The sequence below is a fragment of the Oncorhynchus tshawytscha genome, linkage group LG04 (genome assembly GCF_018296145.1).
Source record: "Oncorhynchus tshawytscha isolate Ot180627B linkage group LG04, Otsh_v2.0, whole genome shotgun sequence".
NCBI classification, from domain to species: domain Eukaryota; kingdom Metazoa; phylum Chordata; class Actinopteri; order Salmoniformes; family Salmonidae; genus Oncorhynchus; species Oncorhynchus tshawytscha.
The window spans coordinates 1,087,900-1,108,750 of record NC_056432.1 but is presented as its reverse complement, the minus strand read 5'-3'; the positions used below and the strand labels follow the sequence as shown (position 1 = coordinate 1,108,750).

Here is a 20,851-nt window from a genome sequence, read left to right as displayed (position 1 = left end):
GAGTTGTTCCATACTACTTGATTATATCAAGAGTTGGACAGCAGCCTAAGAGCTGTTCCATTCTACTTGGTTAGAGTAGGACAGCAGCCAAAGAGTTGTTCCATGCTACTTGATTAGAGTAGGATAGCAGCAGCCCATCCTAATTAGAGAAGATAGCAGCATAAGTTCCATTCTACTTGATTAGAGAAGGACAGCAGCCTAAGAGTTGTTCCATCCTACTTGATTAGAGAAGAACAGCAGCCCAGGAGTTGTTTCATGTCAGATTGTTTTGAAATTGTTTCAGTAGTTAGATTGGCATTCCTGATACATTATTTTGTTTAAATATAATTTTGTCTCAAATTGGCCATTTTAATGGATTGGATTCAGATATTCAATAAATATAGTACCAAACTTCTTCCTACCAAAAACAACTTGTAACGCCACCCACGGACCACTCCAACCATCAGTATAGAGTAGGAGTTCTCTATGTTTGACCAGTAGTATGAAGCTGTGGCTTCCCTGTGAAAATGGTGATGTTCTTCCCAGTGTAGACAAATTAGCCATTGAAGTCGCTTGTATTATCTACCATACAGTAGTGCGACAGTAGCAGGTTGACCACTAGATGCCGCTGTTCCTACTACACTCTTATCCATTTTGCTGGTCTCTTGTGTTTATTAAATAGATGACTTTTGTTTATCAACTTGTGTCAGAAAACCAGTAGATTTGGCTCATTATGAAAATAAATTGTGTGGTCATCCTCACAATTCAAGCCTGTCCTCCATGAAAGCAAATCCGTTGGTCAACCTTTAATGCTTAATCTGTGACCAGGAAACGGGCCCTTTATGTGTCGTATATTCCCTTTAAAAAAAGGTCTGGACGAATTACTGTTAGACCTTTCCTGGTGAACAAGTACACCAATAGTTTACAGCAGTTTCAATGGTTTCAATGGTAAAAGTCCCAAACACACACTGTATTGTGTTTTGCAGTGGTAGTGTTTGATTGAAATGGTAAAAGTCCCAAACACACACTGTATTGTGTTTTGCAGTGGTAGTGTTTGATTGAAATGGTAAAGGTCACTAAATCACACTATTCCTTATCATTTTATTGACCAACACAAGACTGGTATGCAATTCTTTCTTTTTTTTAAGGTTGTCACCACATTTAAGTTGCTTGCCATCAACGTTTTGGGCTTGTAGGAAAAGTCTTTATAATAGTCTTTATAATAGAATTGCATAGGGATTGCCCTCTGAGAGCAGCATCGTGTTGGACTACTCAAGGAGAGTCAGGTTGAAGCAGTAGATTGCTAAGAGAACAACAAACAATTGATTTAATGGACGACTGACTTGAATTGAGGATGACTGCACAATATATTTTCAAAGTTGTAAAGGAAATGTTGTGATCTATTTAATAAAACACCCCAAAAAAGTCTGGAAATCCAGATGTTTTCAGGAGACCCTGCACAACCTGCACCACTCATCCAGGGAGGACAGGAAGTACCCGTGGTATCAATGACCAAGTTCATCTAGACTCTAACCTCAGTGGTGATGCACGTGAAGCAGTGGCCTCACTGAGAAATGGCCTGAAGATCTGGTCACAGTGTACACTACACTGGTCAGGCATGGTCTGGAATACGTTGGAGTGATGTTAGTTGGATGAAACAAAAAGCAGCAGCCACAACTGAACATGGTGCAGAGGGTCCCTGAGGGACATCTCCAGAGGGGGAGCAGTCCAGCCACAGCTCCCGTCACTGCAGAACAATTCTACACATTTTGCCATGAGGCTGAGAGAACAATGTGCAGTTCTATAGCAAATTCCCTTAAATTCTACACATTTTGCCATGGCTAAAACCATCCAAGTGACTCAAACATCATAACAAAATCAATGGGGGCCCCGCGCCATGACAAAAATACTCCTGAATGTATAATTACTTTTATTGTATATTCTCACCTGACTGTCTAGCTTTGATGTAGGTGTATGTTAGTTATCAAAGATGATCTTATTGAAAACAATGTCTACACTGTATTTCTGATCAATTTGATGTTATTTTAAAAGGACATCATTTATTTATTTTAAACAAGGACATTTCTAAGTGACCCCAAACTTTTGAACGGTAGTGTACATAGATAGATACTTTAGGTCCATCCATAAAAATAATATATATATATATAAATAAATACATTCTGTTTGGGCGTAGGTGGCCCAAAAAAAAAAACACTTAGGCGGCCACCCAAGACATTTCTATGCAGAAAAAAACCCTTCAGATATCTAAATATGTGTTTCAGCCTTATATGGACAATCATTAAAATATGTGACCGACCGGCTCAAATCGGTCTTAAGCAGCGAAATGTTGTTTCTTACATTTGATAAAAGTAGAGACTAAACTCTACCTGTGCGACCTACGGACAACAGGCGTGGCCATAGAGCCTCTCTCTGATAACACACATTGTTATAAAGTTTACACAATTAAGTTCTTATGTATATTAAGTATTTTGTGCATAAACATTTGTGTTTTTTTCCCCAGAATGTTGGACTATCTTGCCAACAGAAAATGTCTGAGCATGATGAATCTGTAGCTAGCCAACTTCTAATATAATATGTTTGGGAGGCTAGCTAGCTAGCCATGACCGATTTGAAGTTAACCTGTATGGGCAACTAGCTAGCTAGCTAGCCATGACCGATGTGAAGTTACCCGGACATTTGATGTATGCTAGATGGACATGTTTCACCATCATCCATAATGAAAAACATGAATTCCAGGGTCAAGATTGATGTGCCAGCAGTTATAACACTAGCTAGTAGCTTAGCAAAACTAACTTACGTTCGATTGTTTTCAAATTCCCTCCTGGTTGAGCGAGGAAATATGTAGGTTTCACCAACAAATACGTATCAAAGGATATATCATTCAATTCAGGACCTATTTATCGTTGTCTTTATCAAGTAAATCTTCAGTTAAGTAAATAATTAGCTTGCAAGGTGGCTAATTGTTACAACCGTCTACTTCCGCATCTCCACCAGCGTCTCGTCAGCAACACAAAATTTTTACTTCCGGGTCATGGAATTTCGGCAAAATAAAAGTGCTCTACGTAACAGAAGAAAGGTGTTGTCTGTATTTATTGATGATATATGACATTGATTGTATAAGCATTAACATTGATGTGATGGTATTAATTTAAAGTAATTTTGATCGAAATGTGCAAATTGTCCAAACAGATCATTAAGGCAGACGGATTATTTTGAATATGCTATTGGACAATCAACAGATATGGCTTATTAACCTATACGGTCCAAATAATGATGATCCAAGCTCCTTTTAAAATATATATAAGAATCTATCAACTCTACAAGCAACACTAGACTCTATTATTATGGTGGGAGATTTTAATACGGTCTTAAATACCTCTATGGACCTGAAAGGAAATCACACTACAAACTATCACCCTCAGGCACCTAAGGAAATCATGAATGTCATGGATATATTGGAATTAGAGGATATATGGAGACTTAAATACCCTGATCTAGTGAGACATACACGGCGGAGGCTTAAACAAGCTAGTCATCTTGACTACTTTCTTATACTATTCTCTCTGGCACCAAAAGTTTAAAAAGTGTTGATAGGGGACAGAATGTGGTCGGATCATCACATAATTTACATATATATTACTCTTACAGAATTTCCACATGGGCGAGGATATTGGAAATTGAATCAAAGCCTACTAGATGATAAATTGTTTAGAACTAGGACAGAAGAATTTATAACAGACTTTTCCGACATAACATAGGTACAGCAGATTCCGTTATTGTATGGGACACTTTTAAATGTGCCTTTGGAGAACGTGCAATTCAGTACTCATCTATAAAATAAAAGCCATTTAGATCAAAATAGTCCATATTGACAAAGGAAAATGAAGGACTAACAGTACAGTTAGACAGCAATAAAAACTGTACCATAGAGGCACAGAAAAAGTTACAGGAAAAACAAAAATAAATGGAGTTACTTATTCAAGAAAGATCCAGTGTAATATTTTATAAAAATAAAGCGAACTGGATGGAATATGGGGAAAAATGCACCAAATTCTTTTTCAATCTTCAATATAGAAATGCTACCATTTTTTTTATTGAAACTTGTTACAAATTATATTTTGAAAGAGGAAGTAAAGTACTTTAAGAATATGTTTTCATTTCAGTCTCCTCCATCTCCACTAACCAAAGATAATTGTATGGATTTTTCCTAATAATAATGTAAAATGAACATCTGTACAGAAAGACTCATGTGAAGGCCAAATTTCAGAGGAGGAACTTCTTGATGCAATTAAAGATTTTAAGTCTGGGAAAACTCCAGGGCTGGATGGCATACCTTTTTTTGATATGCTCAGAGGACCACTCCTATATAAACAGTAGATTATCAGACACGCAACAAGGTCTGATAACATTATTACTGTAACAGGACCCAAGTGGTATACAGTGGGGCAAAAAAGTATTTAGTCAGCCACCAATTGTACAAGTTCTCCCACTTAAAAAGATGAGAGAGGCCTGTAATTTCCATCATAGGTACACTTCAACTATGACAGACAAAATGAGAAAAAAATCAGAAAATCACATTGTCGGATTTTTTATGAATTTGAATTTATGAATTATTTTTTGAAGAAATGTTTAAAAATATATAATTTGAGTGAATGATATCATAAACAGGACTGATGGAGTTATGTCACACATGCAGCTAACACAGACATATGGAAATGTCTGCTCTACCCAACATTACAACCAACTAATTGCAGCATCACCACAAAATGGAAGAGGCAACTAGAAGGGGGGACAAGTAAGGAACTTGTATGTCGGCCCTGTATTAAAGAACATAAATGGTTAAAGAAAAGTGTGATAAATAAAAACATTTACCAATTTCATTTAAGGACCAAAAACTGACAGCTGTGCCCTATAAATTGCAAAATAGTTGTGAAGAGATTTTTGATGTACCCGTTCCATGGCACATGGTTGATGAATTGATACGCAAAACAGCGCCGGATTCAAAACTTCAACTTTTTCCATTTATATTACTATACAAAATTATTGCAACCAATAGAATGTTAAATATATGGGGATACAATCTTCCCAGCTCTGCTGATTCTGCTGTGAGGAGGCAGAGTCGTTAGATCATTTATTTAGGTATTGTCCATATGGAGCTCGTTTTTGGTCACAGGTCCAGGAATGGCTGAAGAATTGCAACATTTGCCTAGAACTAACACTACAGATAGCAATACTGGGTGATTTGAAAAGCCATAGTCAATCAATCAATAATATAATTATGATATTAGCAAACATTTGTATCTTTAAATTACAATCTGTAGAAGCTATGAGAATAGAAAGGTTCAGAACATTTGTGAAGCATCACAGCACAGTTAAAAAATATGGCAAATAGAAATCCCAAATGGATGGTGTTGAGAGATAGATGGGAGGGGTTGAATGGAGCTGAAGGGACTGGATGGTGTTAAGAGATAGATGGGAGGGGTTGAATGGAGCTGAAGGGTGGGAATGGATGGTGTTATGAGATGTATGGGAGGGGTTGAATGGAGCTGAAGGGACTGGATGGTGTTAAGAGATAGATGGGAGGGGTTGAATGGAGCTGAAGGGACTAGATGGTGTTAAAAGATAGATGGGAGGGGTTCAATGGAGCTGAAGGGACTGGATGGTGTTAAGAGATAGATGGGAGGGGCTGAATGGAGCTGAAGGGACTGGATGGTGTTAAGAGATAGATGGGAGGGGTTGAATGGAGCTGAAGGGTGGGAATGGATGGTGTTATGAGATGTATGGGAGGGGTTGAATGGAGCTGAAGGGACTGGATGGTGTTAAGAGATAGATGGGAGGGGTTGAATGGAGCTGAAGGGACTGGATGGTGTTAAAAGATAGATGGGAGGGGTTCAATGGAGCTGAAGGGACTGGATGGTGTTAAGAGATAGATGGGAGGGGCTGAATGGAGCTGAAGGGACTGGATGGTGTTAAGAGATAGATGGGAGGGGTTGAATGGAGCTGAAGGGACTGGATGGTGTTGAGAGATAGATGGGAGGGGTTGAATGGAGCTGAAGGGGCTGGATGGTGTTAAGAGATAGATGGGAGGGGTTGAATGGAGCTGAAGGATGGGACTGGATGGTGTTAAGAGATAGATGGGAGGGGTTAAATGGAGATGAAGGGTGGGACTAATAACAAGATAAGCAATGTAAAACATACAGGGTCTGTAAAATGTATAAAGGTTCAGAACCTTTGTGAAATAGCACAGTTACAAATAGAAATCAAACTGGAGGGACATCAGAAATAGAGGAAGGACTAAAAACAAACAAGAGAGAACTATTGTAAAATAGATTGTGTCTGTAAAATGTGTATAAACTGAAGGTAGAAGCCTAAGTGTTATCGTGTATTAGTTTACTCCAATTGGGGGAAGGGTGGTAGGGAATAATAAAGGTATATTCTAGAAAGGTATGTGTATGTATATGTGGGTATATAGGTATGTGTATGTATATATGTGTATATGGGTATGTATATGTATATATAGGTATGTGTATGTATATATAGGTATGTGTATGTATATATGTGTATGTATATATAGGTATGTGTATGCATATATGTGTATATGGGTATGTATATATGTGTATGTATATATGTATATATGGGTATGTATATATGTGTATGTATATATAGGTATGTGTATATATAGGTATGTGTATGTATATATGTGTATGTATATATAGGTATGTGTTTGCATATATGTGTATATGGGTATGTGTATGTATATATGTGTATGTATATATGTGTATATAGGTATGTGTATGTATATATGTGTATATAGGTATGTGTATGTATATATAGGTATGTATATATAGGTATGTGTATGTATATATGTGTATATGGGTATGTGTATGTATATATGTGTATATAGGTATGTGTATGTATATATAGGTATGTGTATATGTGTATATAGGTATGTGTATGTATATATGTGTATATAGGTATGTGTATGTATATATAGGTATGTATATATGTGTATATAGGTATGTGTATGTATATATAGGTATGTATATATGTGTATATAGGTATGTGTATGTATATATGTGTATATAGGTATGTGTATATAGGTATGTGTATGTATATATAGGTATGTATATATGTGTATATAGGTATGTGTATGTATATATGTGTATATAGGTATGTGTATGTATATATAGGTATGTATATATGTGTATATAGGTATGTGTATGTATATATGTGTATATAGGTATGTGTATGTATATATGTGTATATATAGGTATGTGTATATAGGTATGTGTATGTATATATGTGTATATAGGTATGTGTATGTATATATGTGTATATAGGTATGTGTATATAGGTATGTGTATGTATATAGGTATGTGTATGTATATAGGTATGTGTATGTATATATGTGTATATAGGTATGTGTATGTATATATGTGTATATATAGGTATGTGTATATAGGTATGTGTATATAGGTATGTGTATATAGGTATGTGTATATAGGTATGTGTATATAGGTATGTGTATGTATATATGTGTATATAGGTATGTGTATGTATATATGTGTATATATGTGTATATATAGGTATGTGTATGTATATATCAAATCAAATCAAATTTTATTTGTCACATACACATGGTTAGCAGATGTTAATGCGAGTGTAGCGAAATGCTTGTGCTTCTAGTTCCGACAATGCAGTAATAACCAAGAAGTAATCTAACTAACAATTCCAAAACTACTGTCTTGTACACAGTGTAAGGGGATAAAGAATATGTACATAAGGATATATGAATGAGTGATGGTACAGAGCAGCATAGGCAAGATACAGTAGATGATATTGAGTACAGTATATACATATGAGATGAGTATGTAAACAAACTGGCATAGTTAAAGTGACTAGTGATACATGTATTACATAAGGATGCAGTCGATGATATAGAGTACAGTATATACGTATGCATATGAGATTAATAATGTAGGGTAAGTAACATTATATAAGGTAGCATTGTTTAAAGTGGCTAGTGATATATTTACATCATTTCCCATCAATTCCCATTATTAAAGTGGCTGGAGTTGAGTCAGTGTCATTGTCAGTGTGTTGGCAGCAGCCACTCAATGTTAGTGGTGGCTGTTTAACAGTCTGATGGCCTTGAGATAGAAGCTGTTTTTCAGTCTCTCGGTCCCAGCTTTGATGCACCTGTACTGACCTCGCCTTCTGGATGATAGCGGGGTGAACAGGCAGTGGCTCGGGTGGTTGATGTCCTTGATGATCTTTATGGCCTTCCTGTAACATCGGGTGGTGTAGGTGTCCTGTAGGGCAGGTAGTTTGCCCCCGGTGATGCGTTGTGCAGACCTCACTACCCTCTGGAGAGCCTTACGGTTGAGGGCGGAGCAGTTGCCGTACCAGGCGGTGATACAGCCCGCCAGGATGCTCTCGATTGTGCATCTGTAGAAGTTTGTGAGTGCTTTTGGTGACAAGCCGAATTTCTTCAGCCTCCTGAGGTTGAAGAGGCGCTGCTGCGCCTTCTTCACGATGCTGTCTGTGTGAGTGGACCAATTCAGTTTGTCTGTGATGTGTATGCCGAGGAACTTAAAACTTGCTACCCTCTCCACTACTGTTCCATCGATGTGGATAGGGGATGTTCCCTCTGCTGTTTCCTGAAGTCCACAATCATCTCCTTAGTTTTGTTGACGTTGAGTGTGAGGTTATTTTCCTGACACCACACTCCGAGGGCCCTCACCTCCTCCCTGTAGGCCGTCTCGTCGTTGTTGGTAATCAAGCCTACCACTGTTGTGTCGTCCGCAAACTTGATGATTGAGTTGGAGGCGTGCGTGGCCACGCAGTCGTGGGTGAACAGGGAGTACAGGAGAGGGCTCAGAACGCACCCTTGTGGGGCCCCAGTGTTGAGGATCAGCGGGGAGGAGATGTTGTTGCCTACCCTCACCACCTGGGGGCGGCCCGTCAGGAAGTCCAGTACCCAGTTGCACAGGGCGGGCCCGAGACCCAGGGTCTCGAGCTTGATGACGAGCTTGGAGGGTACTATGGTGTTGAATGCCGAGCTGTAGTCGATGAACAGCATTCTCACATAGGTATTCCTCTTGTCCAGATGGGTTAGGGCAGTGTGCAGTGTGGTTGAGATTGCATCGTCTGTGGACCTATTTGGGCGGTAAGCAAATTGGAGTGGGTCTAGGGTGTGTATGTATATATGTGTATGTATATATGTGTATATAGGTATGTGTCTATAGGTATGTGTTTGTATATATGTGTATATGGGTATGTGTATGTATATATGTGTATATGGGTATGTGTATGTGTGTATATGGGTATGTGTATGGCTATGTGTATGTATACAGTATATGTGTATATGTATGAATGTTTATGTATGTGTATGTGTATATATATATATATATATATATATATATATATATATATATATATATATATATATTTACCAAAAAAGATATGGGGGATTGGAAATGATGCAGACAATTATATTGATGGAAGCAACAATCTTTCTGAAATATTAAGCTGATCCTCCCCTATTAAAAAACCCTGAAAAAACATTGATTCCTATTTTGTTAATGTTTAAGTGACATTTGCATTAAATGTGGGTTAGATCAAATGCCAGCGAGCAATGAGGATTTGGCCCAATCGTACGCAATATTGAACGACTGTCCAGAATCGACTCGGGCTGATTTCTTCTGCCATAACTGAGCAGACACTGACGGTGTCTTGACAGTATCTCACCAGAAGTGGCACGATGCAAATTCACATTCATTTTACCCATCCACCCCAGATAGTTTTCAGTTCAGTTACATTACACTATTACATGATCAAAATACAAACAGCTGTAACAACCTTATACAATGAACAAGTAGACATATTCTCATTGCTCAAAATTTTATTTTATTTGAACAGGAAAGATATTAAAATTTAAAAATCACGTGGGGAGTAGGATCAGAGACCACAACATCACCTACAGTCTCCACTGAAGCCTGTGACTAAAACTGGCCTGTCACAAAAAATGTGCCTTTCACTACAACCAATACCATTGGCATCCATCTCTTGTATTGCTACCATGTTGTTGTCATGTTGTGTTGCTACCATGTTGTTGTCATGTTGTGTTGCTACCATGTTGTTATGTTGTGTTGCTACCATGTTGTTGTCATGTTGTGGTGCTACCATGTTGTTGTTATGTTGTGTTGCTACCATGTTGTTGTCATGTTGTGTTGCTACCATGTTGTGTTGCTGCTATGTTGTCTCTGGTCATGGTTTTAAAAGATCACTGAGGTCAGCGATTCTCTCTTGCTTTCCTGTCTTATTCTTCCCAATCACTCAGGTCAGAGCGACTATCCTCCATTCTCTCCCTCCTCTTGCTTTCCTGTCTTGTTTTTCCCCATTCACTCTTCTGAAAGCTGGTAGAGTACACATTGCCTGTTACCTTGCCAACCAAGAGCCTTGAAAAGAGCTACAGGCCCAGGTGTAAACAGTGATCATCTACAGCAACATCATGGAACAGCCTTATCTACAGTAGGGGGGGGGAGGACATCATAGAACAGCTTCAAGGATGAGATTTCACAACTCACAGAGACAGACCTTCAGCCAGGTTGTCTGCCCTACATATGTCCAATCTGCTGAGAGGCGGACATGTCAATAACGGGATCAGTTTGGTGAATGTAATTGTCATTACATTGTGGTAGTAGTAGTAGTAAACGGAGTGAACAAAACATTAGGAACACTCCTTCCACTGACCAGGTGATTCCAGGTGAAAGTTACGATCCCGTATCGATGTCACTTGTTAAATCCACTTCAATCCGTGTAGATGAATTAGATATTCCTCTCGTGGTGTGGGGGGCTGTGCTTTGACAAAGTGGGTGGGGTTATATCCTGCCTGTTTGGCCCTGTCCGGGGGTATTGTTGGACAGGGCCACAGTGTCTCCTGACCCCTCCTGTCTCAGCCTCCAGTATTTATGCTGCAGTAGTTTATGTGTCGGGGGGCTGGGGTCAGTCTGTTATATCTGGAGTTTCTCCGGTCTTAACCAGTGTCTTGTGTGAATTTAAGTATGCTCTCTCTAATTCTCTCTCTCTTTCTCTCGGAGGACCATGCCTCAGGACTACCTGGCCTGATGGCTCCTTGCTGTCCCCAGTCCACCTGGTCGTGCTGCTGCTCCAGTTTCAACTGTTCTGCCTGCGGCTATGGAATCCTGACCTGTTCATCGGACGTGCTACCTGTCCCAGACCTGCTGTTTTCAACTCTCTAGAGAACGCAGGAGCGGTAGAGATACTCTGAAGGATCGGCTATGAAAAGCCAACTGACATTTACTCCTGAGGTGCTGACCTGTTGCAATCTCTACAACCACTGTGATTATTATTTGACCCTGCTGGTCATCTATGAACATTTGAACATCTTGGCCATGTTCTGTTATAATCTCCACCCGGCCCAGCCAGAAGAGGACTGGCCACCCCTCATAACCTAGGGAGGAACCAGGCTTCTTCCTTTCTAGGGAGTTTTTCCTAGCCACCGTGCTTCTACACCTGCATTGCTTGCTGTTTAATTTTTTTATTTTACGAGGCAAGTCAGTTAAGAACAAATTCTTATTTTCAATGACGGCCTAGGAACAGTGGGTTAACTGCCTGTTCAGGGGCAGAACGACAGATTTGTACCTTGTCAGCTCGGGGATTCAAACTTGCAACGTTTCGGTTACTAGTCCAACGCTCTAACCACTAGGCTACCCTGCCGCCCCGCCGTTTGGGGTTTTCGGCTGGGTTTCTGTACAGCACTTTGAGATATCAGCTGATGTAAGAAGGGCTTTATGAATACATTTGATGAAGGGGAGGACACAGGTTAAAGAAGGATTTTTAAGCCTTGAGACATGGATTGTGTATGTGTGGCATTCAGAGGGTGAATGGGCAGGACAATATATTTAAGTGTCATTGAACGGGGTTATGGTAGAGGTTTTTCATTCTTAACAGTTTCCTGTGTGAATAAAGAATGGTCCACCACCCAAAGGACATCCAGCCAACTTGACAACTGTGGGAAGCATTGGAGTAGATACTGTACTCTATATCATCGACTGCATCCTTATGTAATACATGTATCACTAGCCACTTTAACTATGCCACTTGGTTTACATACTCATCTCATATGTATATACTGTACTCGATATCATCTACTGTATCTTGCCTATGCTGCTCTGTACCATCACTCATTCATATATCCTTATGTACATATTCTTTATCCCCTTACACTGTGTATAAGACAGTAGTTTTTTTTTGGAATTGTTAGCTAGATTACTTGTTCGTTATTACTGCATTGTCGGAACTAGAAGCACAAGCATTTCGCTACACTCGCATTAACATCTGCTAACCATGTGTATGTGACAAATAAAATTTGATTTGATTTGAGTCAACATGGGCCAGCATCCCTGTGGAACGCTTTAGAGACCTTGTAGAGTCCCATACCCCAACGAATTGAGGCTGTTCTGAGGGCAAAAGGGGATACAACTCAATAACATACTCCATTCATAACCACTGCATTGGGAACATCCCATGTAGCCTTACTATCCTCTGATTCAAATGAAAAGGCTCTGATCAGGTCACATTGGGAGAGAATCACAAATCCTCTCATTCTGGGGTTGCTTCCTAAACGGCAGCCTTTTGACCAGGGACCAGAAGCCAGGGCCTGAATTGTGTTTGTTTCCAAAGAAGACCCCCAAGACACATAGGATACAGTGTATTTATTTCATAGGTTACATGGCAAAGATGCAAAATAACAAGATTGATATTGTTTTTTAATAAATGGCAGTCATCTTCAACATTAGCAGAAATGGTTTGTTCTCCGGCATGACAGACGGCAATATTCACAGACCTTGAAGGGTTTAAACTCCTGCCTGGTTTAGTTACCGATACTACCCTCAAAAACAGACCTTGAAGGGTTGGTTTAAACCTCTCCCTATCATAACCTGGTTTAGTTACCGATACTACCCTCAAAAACAGACCTTGAAGGGTTGGTTTAAACCTCTCCCTATCATAACCTGGTTTAGTTACCAATACTATCCTCAAAAACAGACCTTGAAGGGTTGGTTTAAACTTCTGCCTGGTAACCTGAGTTACTGATGCTAACCTCAAAAACACAGCCAACCAAAATACATGAAACTTAATATTTTTTAAACTTTTTAGTGTGAATGAAGTATAATTCACAAAGATTTTCTACTGCTCAAAACATAAGAGTATTTCAATTCATGGCAACAAGTCTTATTCAAGATTAATATTACATAGAAACATAACATTAATTTTACAATAAAAAATATTTTTGCACAAAATATTTAAAAAACATAAGAAATAAATAAAAGGCAAAAGAATGGGGTGAGACACCCCACATAGACCAACATGGAGACACCCCACCCAGACCAAAATGGAGACACCCCACCCAGACCAAGGTGGAACACCCCACCCAGACCAAGGTGGAGACACCCCACCCAGACCAAGGTGGGGACACCCCACCCAGACCAAGGTGGAGACACCCCACCCAGACCAAGGTGGAGACACCCCACCCAGACCAAGGTGGAGACACCCCACCCAGACCGAGACACCCCACCCAGACCAAGACCGTGGAGACACTCCACCCAGACCAAGGTGGAGACACCCACCCAGACCAAGGTGGAGACACCCACCCAGACCAAGGTGGAGACACTCCACCCAGACCAAGGTGGAGACACTCCACCCAGACCAAGGTGGAGACACTCCACCCCAGACCAAGGTGGAGACACTCCACCCAGACCAAGGTGGAGACACTCCACCCAGACCAAGGTGGAGACACCCCACCCAGACCAAGGTGGAGACACCCCACCCAGACCAAGGTGGAGACACCCCACCCAGACCAAGGTGGAGACACCCCACCCAGACCAAGGTGGAGACACCCCACCCAGACCAAGGTGGAGACACCCCACCCAGACCAAGGTGGAGACACCCCACCCAGACCAAGGTGGAGACACCCCACCCAGACCAAGGTAAAGAACGATGTGGAGACACCCCACCCAGACCAAGGTAAAGAACGGGGCAGAGGTTAAAGTAAAGCAAACAATAGAATTCAGCCTTCATCTTTTTCAGTACAGAATCACAATCACAAAGCTTCGGCAACAGAACCATAACTAATCTTAAAAAGTACAACATACTCAGTGAGACTTATGAAAAACCTTCCCTTAACATAAAGAATATTCTGCAATCACAACGGACCCCCAGCTAAACAAAGCTGCACAAAACATTTTGGAGTTCAAGCCCGTTAAGAAGAAAGGCACAAAGAACCAGACAGGTTTGCAAAACGGACCGACTCAGACTCTGAAGCAGATCGATACAAGCTTACATCTTACTAGGTAGGTTGAGGATAGGTAGGGGATAGGTAGAGGATAGGTAGGTAGAGGATAGGTAGGTAGAGGATAGGTAGAGGATAGGTAGGTAGGTATAGGTAGGTAGAGGATAGGTAGAGGATAGGTAGGTAGGGATAGGTAGGTAGAGGATAGGTAGGGTAGGTAGGGATAGGTAGGTAGAGGATAGGTAGGTAGAGGGATAGGTAGGTAGGGGATAGGTAGAGGATAGGTAGGTAGAGGGATAGGTAGAGGATAGGTAGGGTAGAGGGATAGGTAGAGGATAGGTAGGTAGGGATAGGTAGAGGATAGGTAGGTAGAGGATAGGTAGAGGATAGGTAGGTAGAGGATAGGTAGAGGATAGGTAGGTAGAGGATAGGTAGAGGATAGGTAGAGGATAGGTAGGTTGAGGATAGGTAGAGGATAGGTAGAGGATAGGTAGGTAGAGGATAGGTAGGTAGAGGATAGGTAGAGGATAGGTAGAGGATAGGTAGAGGATAGGTAGAGGATAGGTAGAGGATAGGTAGGTAGAGGGATAGGTAGGTAGAGGATAGGTAGAGGATAGGTAGGTAGAGGATAGGTAGAGGATAGGTAGAGGATAGGTAGAGGATAGGTAGGTAGAGGATAGGTAGAGGGATAGGTAGAGGATAGGTAGAGGATAGGTAGGTTGAGGATAGGTAGAGGATAGGTAGGCAGAGGATAGGTAGAGGATAGGTAGAGGATAGGTAGAGGATAGGTAGGTAGAGGATAGGTAGAGGATAGGTAGGTAGAGGATAGGTAGAGGATAGGTAGAGGGATAGGTAGAGGATAGGTCCATAGGTAGAGGATAGGTAGAGGATAGGTAGAGGATAGACTAGAGGATAGGTAGGTAGAGGATAGGTTCTGGCTTTCCACTAGGTAGGTAACATAGGTAGAGGATAGGTCCAGGGTAGGTAGAGGATAGGTAGAGGATAGGTGGAGGATAGGTAGAGGATAGGTAGAGGAAGGCTAGGTAGATGATAGGTAGAGGATAGGTGAGGTCGGGCATAGGTAGGGATAGGTCAGAGGATAGGTAGGTAGATTCATCCCAGGTAGAGGATAGGTAGGGCTCTGTGCAGGATAGGTAGGTAGAGGATCCCCAGATTAAGGGATGGTGGAGATTCATAGGTAGGTGGCATTTCCAGGTCAGGATAGGTAGGTCAGGATAGGTAGAGGATAGGTGATCTTAGGTAGGTAGAGGATTAGGATAGGTATTTCAGAGGATAGGTGGTCTTGGATAGGTTGGTTCCAGAGGATAGGTAGGTAGAGGATAGGTAGGACAGATGATCTTTATGTAGGTTTCAGCATAGGTAGGTCCTGGATAGGTAGAGGATAGGTAGGTAAGCATAGGGTAGATCAATAGAGATAGATACATTACTTGGCCAAAAGCATGTGGACACCTGCTTGTCAAACATCTCATTCCAAAATCGTAGGCATTAATATTGAGTTGGTCTCCCCTTCGCTGCTATAACAGCCTCCACTCTTCTGGCTTTCCACTAGATGTAGGAACATTGCTGCTATAACAGCCTCCACTCTTCTGGGAAGTCTTTCCACTAGATGTAGGAACATTGCTGCTATAACAGCCTCCACTCTTCTGGGAAGTCTTTCCACTGGATGTTGGAACATTGCTGCTATAACAGCCTCCACTCTTCTGGGATGGCTTTCCACTGGATGTAGGAACATTGCTGCTATAACAGCCTCCACTCTTCTGGCTTTCCACTAGATGTTGGAACATTGCTGCTATAACAGCCTCCACTCTTCTGGGAAGGCTTTCCACTAGATGTAGCCACAACAGTATTAGTGAGGTCGGGCATTGATGTTGGGTGATTAGTCCTGGCTCACAGTCGGCCTTCCAATTCATCCCAAAGGTGTTCGATGGAGTTGAGGTCAGGGCTCTGTGCAGGCCAGTCAGGTTTTCGTCCGTCGGATCCCCAGATTAATCCGTCGGACTGCCGGATGGTGAAGCGAAATTCATCACCCAAGAAAATGCATTTCCACTGCTCCAGATTCCAATGGCGGCGAGCTTTACACCCCACTAGCCGTTATTACACATGGTGATCTTAGGCTTGTGTGCGGCTGCTTGGCCATGGAAACCCATTTCATGAAGCTCCCGATGAACAGTTCTTGTGCTGACGTTGCTTCCAGAGGCAGTTTGGAACTCTGTAGTAAGTGTTGCAACCGGGGACAGATGATCTTTATGCGTTTCAGCACTTGGCGGTCCTGTTCTGTGAGCTGGTGTTGCCTACCACTTCGCGGCTAAGCCGTTGCTGCTGCTAGAAGTTTCCATTTCACAATAACAGCACTTACAGATGACTGGGGGCAGCTCTAGCAGGGCAGAAATTCGACAAACTGACTTGTTGGAAAGGTGGCATTCTATGACGGTGTCAGGTTTAAGGTCACTGAGCTCTCCATTCTACTGCCAATGTCTGTCTATGGACAGATTGCATGGCCGTGTGCTCAATTTTATTTGACACCTGTCAGCAATGGGTGTGGTTGAAATAGAACCCACTAATTTGAAAGGGTGTCCACATACTTTTGGATAGATAGATTGATCGACAGATATCAGCGAGGGGTTGTGGCCAGTGGCTCTAACAGCTGCTGCCTTCTGTAGGTGGGTTAAGGCTCTGTAATGCTGTTCAGCAGGTCCCATGGCATTGTACTGTTATTCAGACCTTAATGTCATCCACCTAGCTGGCTCTCTGTGTGGAGATATTGAGCCAGTAGACACTATGTCCCATTATGGCATTGTAACGTTATATAGAAGGCATTTTAACGTTGTTGATGGCATTTTAACATTATATAGAAAGCATTGTAACATTATATAGAAGGCATTGTAACGTTATATAGAAAAAGCAAGTGCAATCAAAGGGGTGGACCTGCACTACATGGAGAATGTTCTCTTTGAGCATCTCAACCAATGAGCTGGGAGCTCTAGACTTGGCATTAGACTTGGTATGAAGTCTGATAGGTGTCGCATGAAACCACAGCCAGTTACTGGAGCAGAGATATGAAACCACAGTCAGTTACTGGAGCAGAGGTATGAAACCACAGCCAGTTACTGGAGCAGAGATATGAAACCACAGCCAGTTACTGGAGCAGAGATATGAAACCACAGCCAGATACTGGAGCAGAGATATGAAACCACAGCCAGTTACTGGAGCAGAGATATGAAACCACAGCCAGTTACTGGAGCAGAGATATGAAACCACAGCCAGTTACTGGAGCAGAGGTATGAAACCACAGCCAGTTACTGGAGCAGAGATATGAAACCACAGCCAGTTACTGGAGGAGAGATATGAAACCACAGCCAGTTACTGGAGGAGAGATATGAAACCACAGCCAGTTACTGGAGCAGAGATGTGAAACCACAGCCAGTTACTGGAGCAGAGATCTGTATAGATGTTTGGCCACTTAGATACTATGGCCAGAGAAATGGCAGCAGACATGGAGAATGTTCTCTCTGAGCATCTCAAATACTGATGAAGGAGCTTAAGCTACTAACAACTAGCCAGCTTCCATTGCATTGGTTGTGTATGGAACTTAAATAAGGGTGATAAATGTTATGTGAAACAGGGAATGCTGAAGCAAATAGGTACGAAGACACTAAGACATGAACTGTTGACCAGAAGTGAACTATGACCGCTGCGATGGTGTCAAAGAGAAGCTAGCGTATAGATCTAGAGAGATGCAGATATCTTGTGTCACTGATAATGCCTCCGTTATTAATCCTTGTTATTTGTTCTTCTAGTTCGGGGAAGGAGGGAGCAACAGACGGGACTCGTTTATAATGCTGTTACAGTCTCTCACAGATCCAACGGGTGATACCGTGTTAAAGGGGAACTTGCATACATGAACCACCACACTAGAAACATCCAAACTATTGAAACGGCTCCAGTGGACTGAATTTAGAAACATGGTACGATAATGTACATATTCTGACTCAAGCCTCTGTAGGTTTGTCAGTATAAATTGTTTTACGCATGAAGGTACGTACTATATATATATAATTATAAACAGTATTTTTAATATACATAGCCTATGTTTTTTTTTTGCTTTAAAATGGGGAATCTTATTTAAGATCAAGAAATTATAAGTTTATTAACTTGGTAAAAATAAAAAGGGGGTGTGCTCTCCGAGATATTTACATTTGTGAAGGTGTGCTGCCACCTGATTGGGCTCCACTGATCTGCATATACTTAGCATATTACTGCACACACACCATGTTAAGTGCCTTGATCTGATTGGTTAAACTCCACCCCCAAAAATATATTTTGGTATTTGTTTCAGTTCATTGTAGTCCCAAAATGTTTTGCTTGTCAGCTATTAAGTTTAAGATTGGTCACATCGTCGTATGACGCTGCATTTCGCATCCTACGGGGATGATATCTGTATTTTCAAAGTGAACTATCTTGAAAACTTAATAGCTGATAAACAAAACATTTTGGTACTACAATGAACTAATGAAACAAATACCAAAGAGATAGTTAAAGGAAAACTCCCCCAAAAACGAATTTCAGTGTACCCGGGGCAGAGGTTTATGCACATAAAGGAGCAGTATGATGTAGAACGCATCTAGTATACAGAATAACACCAGCTGTAGTCTATCTGCAACGTTCAACAACATATCGTAACTGAAACAGGGCCCAGGGGTTAGGGGGGAGCTGAAACAGGGCCCAGGGGGTTAGGGGAGGAGCTGAAACAGGGCCCAGGGGGTTAGGGGAGGAGCTGAAACAGGGCCCAGGGGTTAGGGGAGGAGCTGAAACAGGGCCCAGGGGGTTAGGGGGAGGAGCTGAAACAGGGCCCAGGGGTTAGGGGGAGGAGCTGAAAAACAGGGCCCAGGGGGTTAGGGGGAGGAGCTGAAACAGGGCCCAGGGGTTAGGGGGGGTTAGGAGCTGAAACAGGGCCCAGCCAACCAGACATTATCAATATGTAGACAGAGTGTTTAACAGTCAAAAGGATACAGTCTTACTGTCACAAGGCCAAAGACCCAGAAAGAGATTCACCATAGAGGGAGGAGACATTTCTCCCTAACCACCGATCATCATTTAACAGTGAAGACCCTGCTCCACAGGCCAGGTTGATACTGTCCGTCGGTCTGGTCCGTCTGCTCTTCCTCAAGAGGAGGAAGTGGAGGACCTACGTATTCTATCTGGGAGGGAGGGAGATTCCTAACCAGTGTTACAAAAGTAACACGTTACGTAATCAGATTACTTTTATGAGTAACAGAGTAAAGTAACACATTACTTTTTCAAATTGGGTTCTATTATTACAGTTACTTCGACAACACATGCGTTACTTTCAGAATCATCTCTCTACCAACAACCTGTCCTGTGTCTGTCTGTCTGTCCAGGTACAGAGAACATTATGTCAACAACCTGTCCTGTGTCTGTCTGTCTGTCCAGGTACAGAGAGCATTATGTCAACAACCTGTCCTGTGTCTGTCTGTCTGTCCAGGTACAGAGAGCATTATGGCAACAACCTGTCCTGTGTCTGTCTGTCTGTCCAGGTACAGAGAACATTATGTCAACAACCTGTCCTGTGTCTGTCTGTCTGTCCAGGTACAGAGAGCATTATGTCAACAACCTGTCCTGTGTCTGTCTGTCCAGGTACAGAGAACATTATGTCAACAACCTGTCCTGTGTCTGTCTGTCCAGGTACAGAGAGCATTATGTCAACAACCTGTCCTGTGTCTGTCTGTCCAGGTACAGAGAGCATTATGTCAACAACCTGTCCTGTGTCTGTCTGTCTGTCCAGGTACAGAGAGCATTATGTCAACAACCTGTCCTGTGTCTGTCTGTCCAGGTACAGAGAACATTATGTCAACAACCTGTCCTGTGTCTGTCTGTCTGTCCAGGTACAGAGAGCATTATGTCAACAACCTGTCCTGTGTCTGTCTAGGTACAGAGAGCATTATGTCAACAACCTGTCCTGTGTCTGTCTAGGTACAGAGAGCATTATGTCAACAACCTGTCCTGTGTCTGTCCGTCTAGGTACAGAGAGCATTATGTCATTGCATAAATAAGTTGTTCTCATTAATGCGGGGTCTTTCTTGGTAGAGTGATATCACCTATGAGTTCCCTGATCATAGCTCGGCTTCAGATAGTTAGAAAAGAAAAAGAAGCTGTACAAAAATTATTTGGCAATGTAAAGCTTCTCAAACAGACAGACAGACGACCGTCTACCAACGCTGAGCAGGAATTACAATAATAATGATTTGAACAGGAGTCGCCGGAGGTGTCCCATATGGCACACGATTCCCTATATAGTGCACTACTATAGACCAGAGCCCTATTCCCTATATAGTGTACTACTATAGACCAGAGCGCTATTCCCTATATAGTGCACTACTTTAGACCAGGGCCCTACTCCCTACATAGTGCACTACTTTAGACCAGGGCCTTATTCCCAATATAGTGCACTACTTTAGACCAGGGCCCTATTCCCTATATAGTGTACTACTATAGACC

At 41.8% G+C, this 20,851-nt stretch overlaps 1 protein-coding gene and 1 long non-coding RNA gene across 2 annotated transcripts in view; both read right to left on the bottom strand.

The window, feature by feature from the left end:
- LOC112237410 (STAM-binding protein-like A) overlaps positions 1-3,022 on the bottom strand; it is a 33,690-nt gene extending 30,668 nt beyond the window's left edge. The window contains exon 1 of the mRNA XM_042320209.1: positions 2,798-3,022. The gene's annotated coding sequence lies outside the window, so the exon portion shown is untranslated. The remainder of the gene's footprint in view (positions 1-2,797) is intronic.
- A 9,703-nt stretch (positions 3,023-12,725) lies between these two features.
- LOC112237407 lies at positions 12,726-13,101 on the bottom strand. Its single transcript, XR_002951408.2, has 2 exons — positions 12,966-13,101; positions 12,726-12,893 (listed from the first exon to the last, which is right to left on the bottom strand). It is a non-coding gene; the product is annotated as an uncharacterized LOC112237407 (long non-coding RNA).
- Between the last annotated feature and the right edge of the window lie 7,750 nt (positions 13,102-20,851).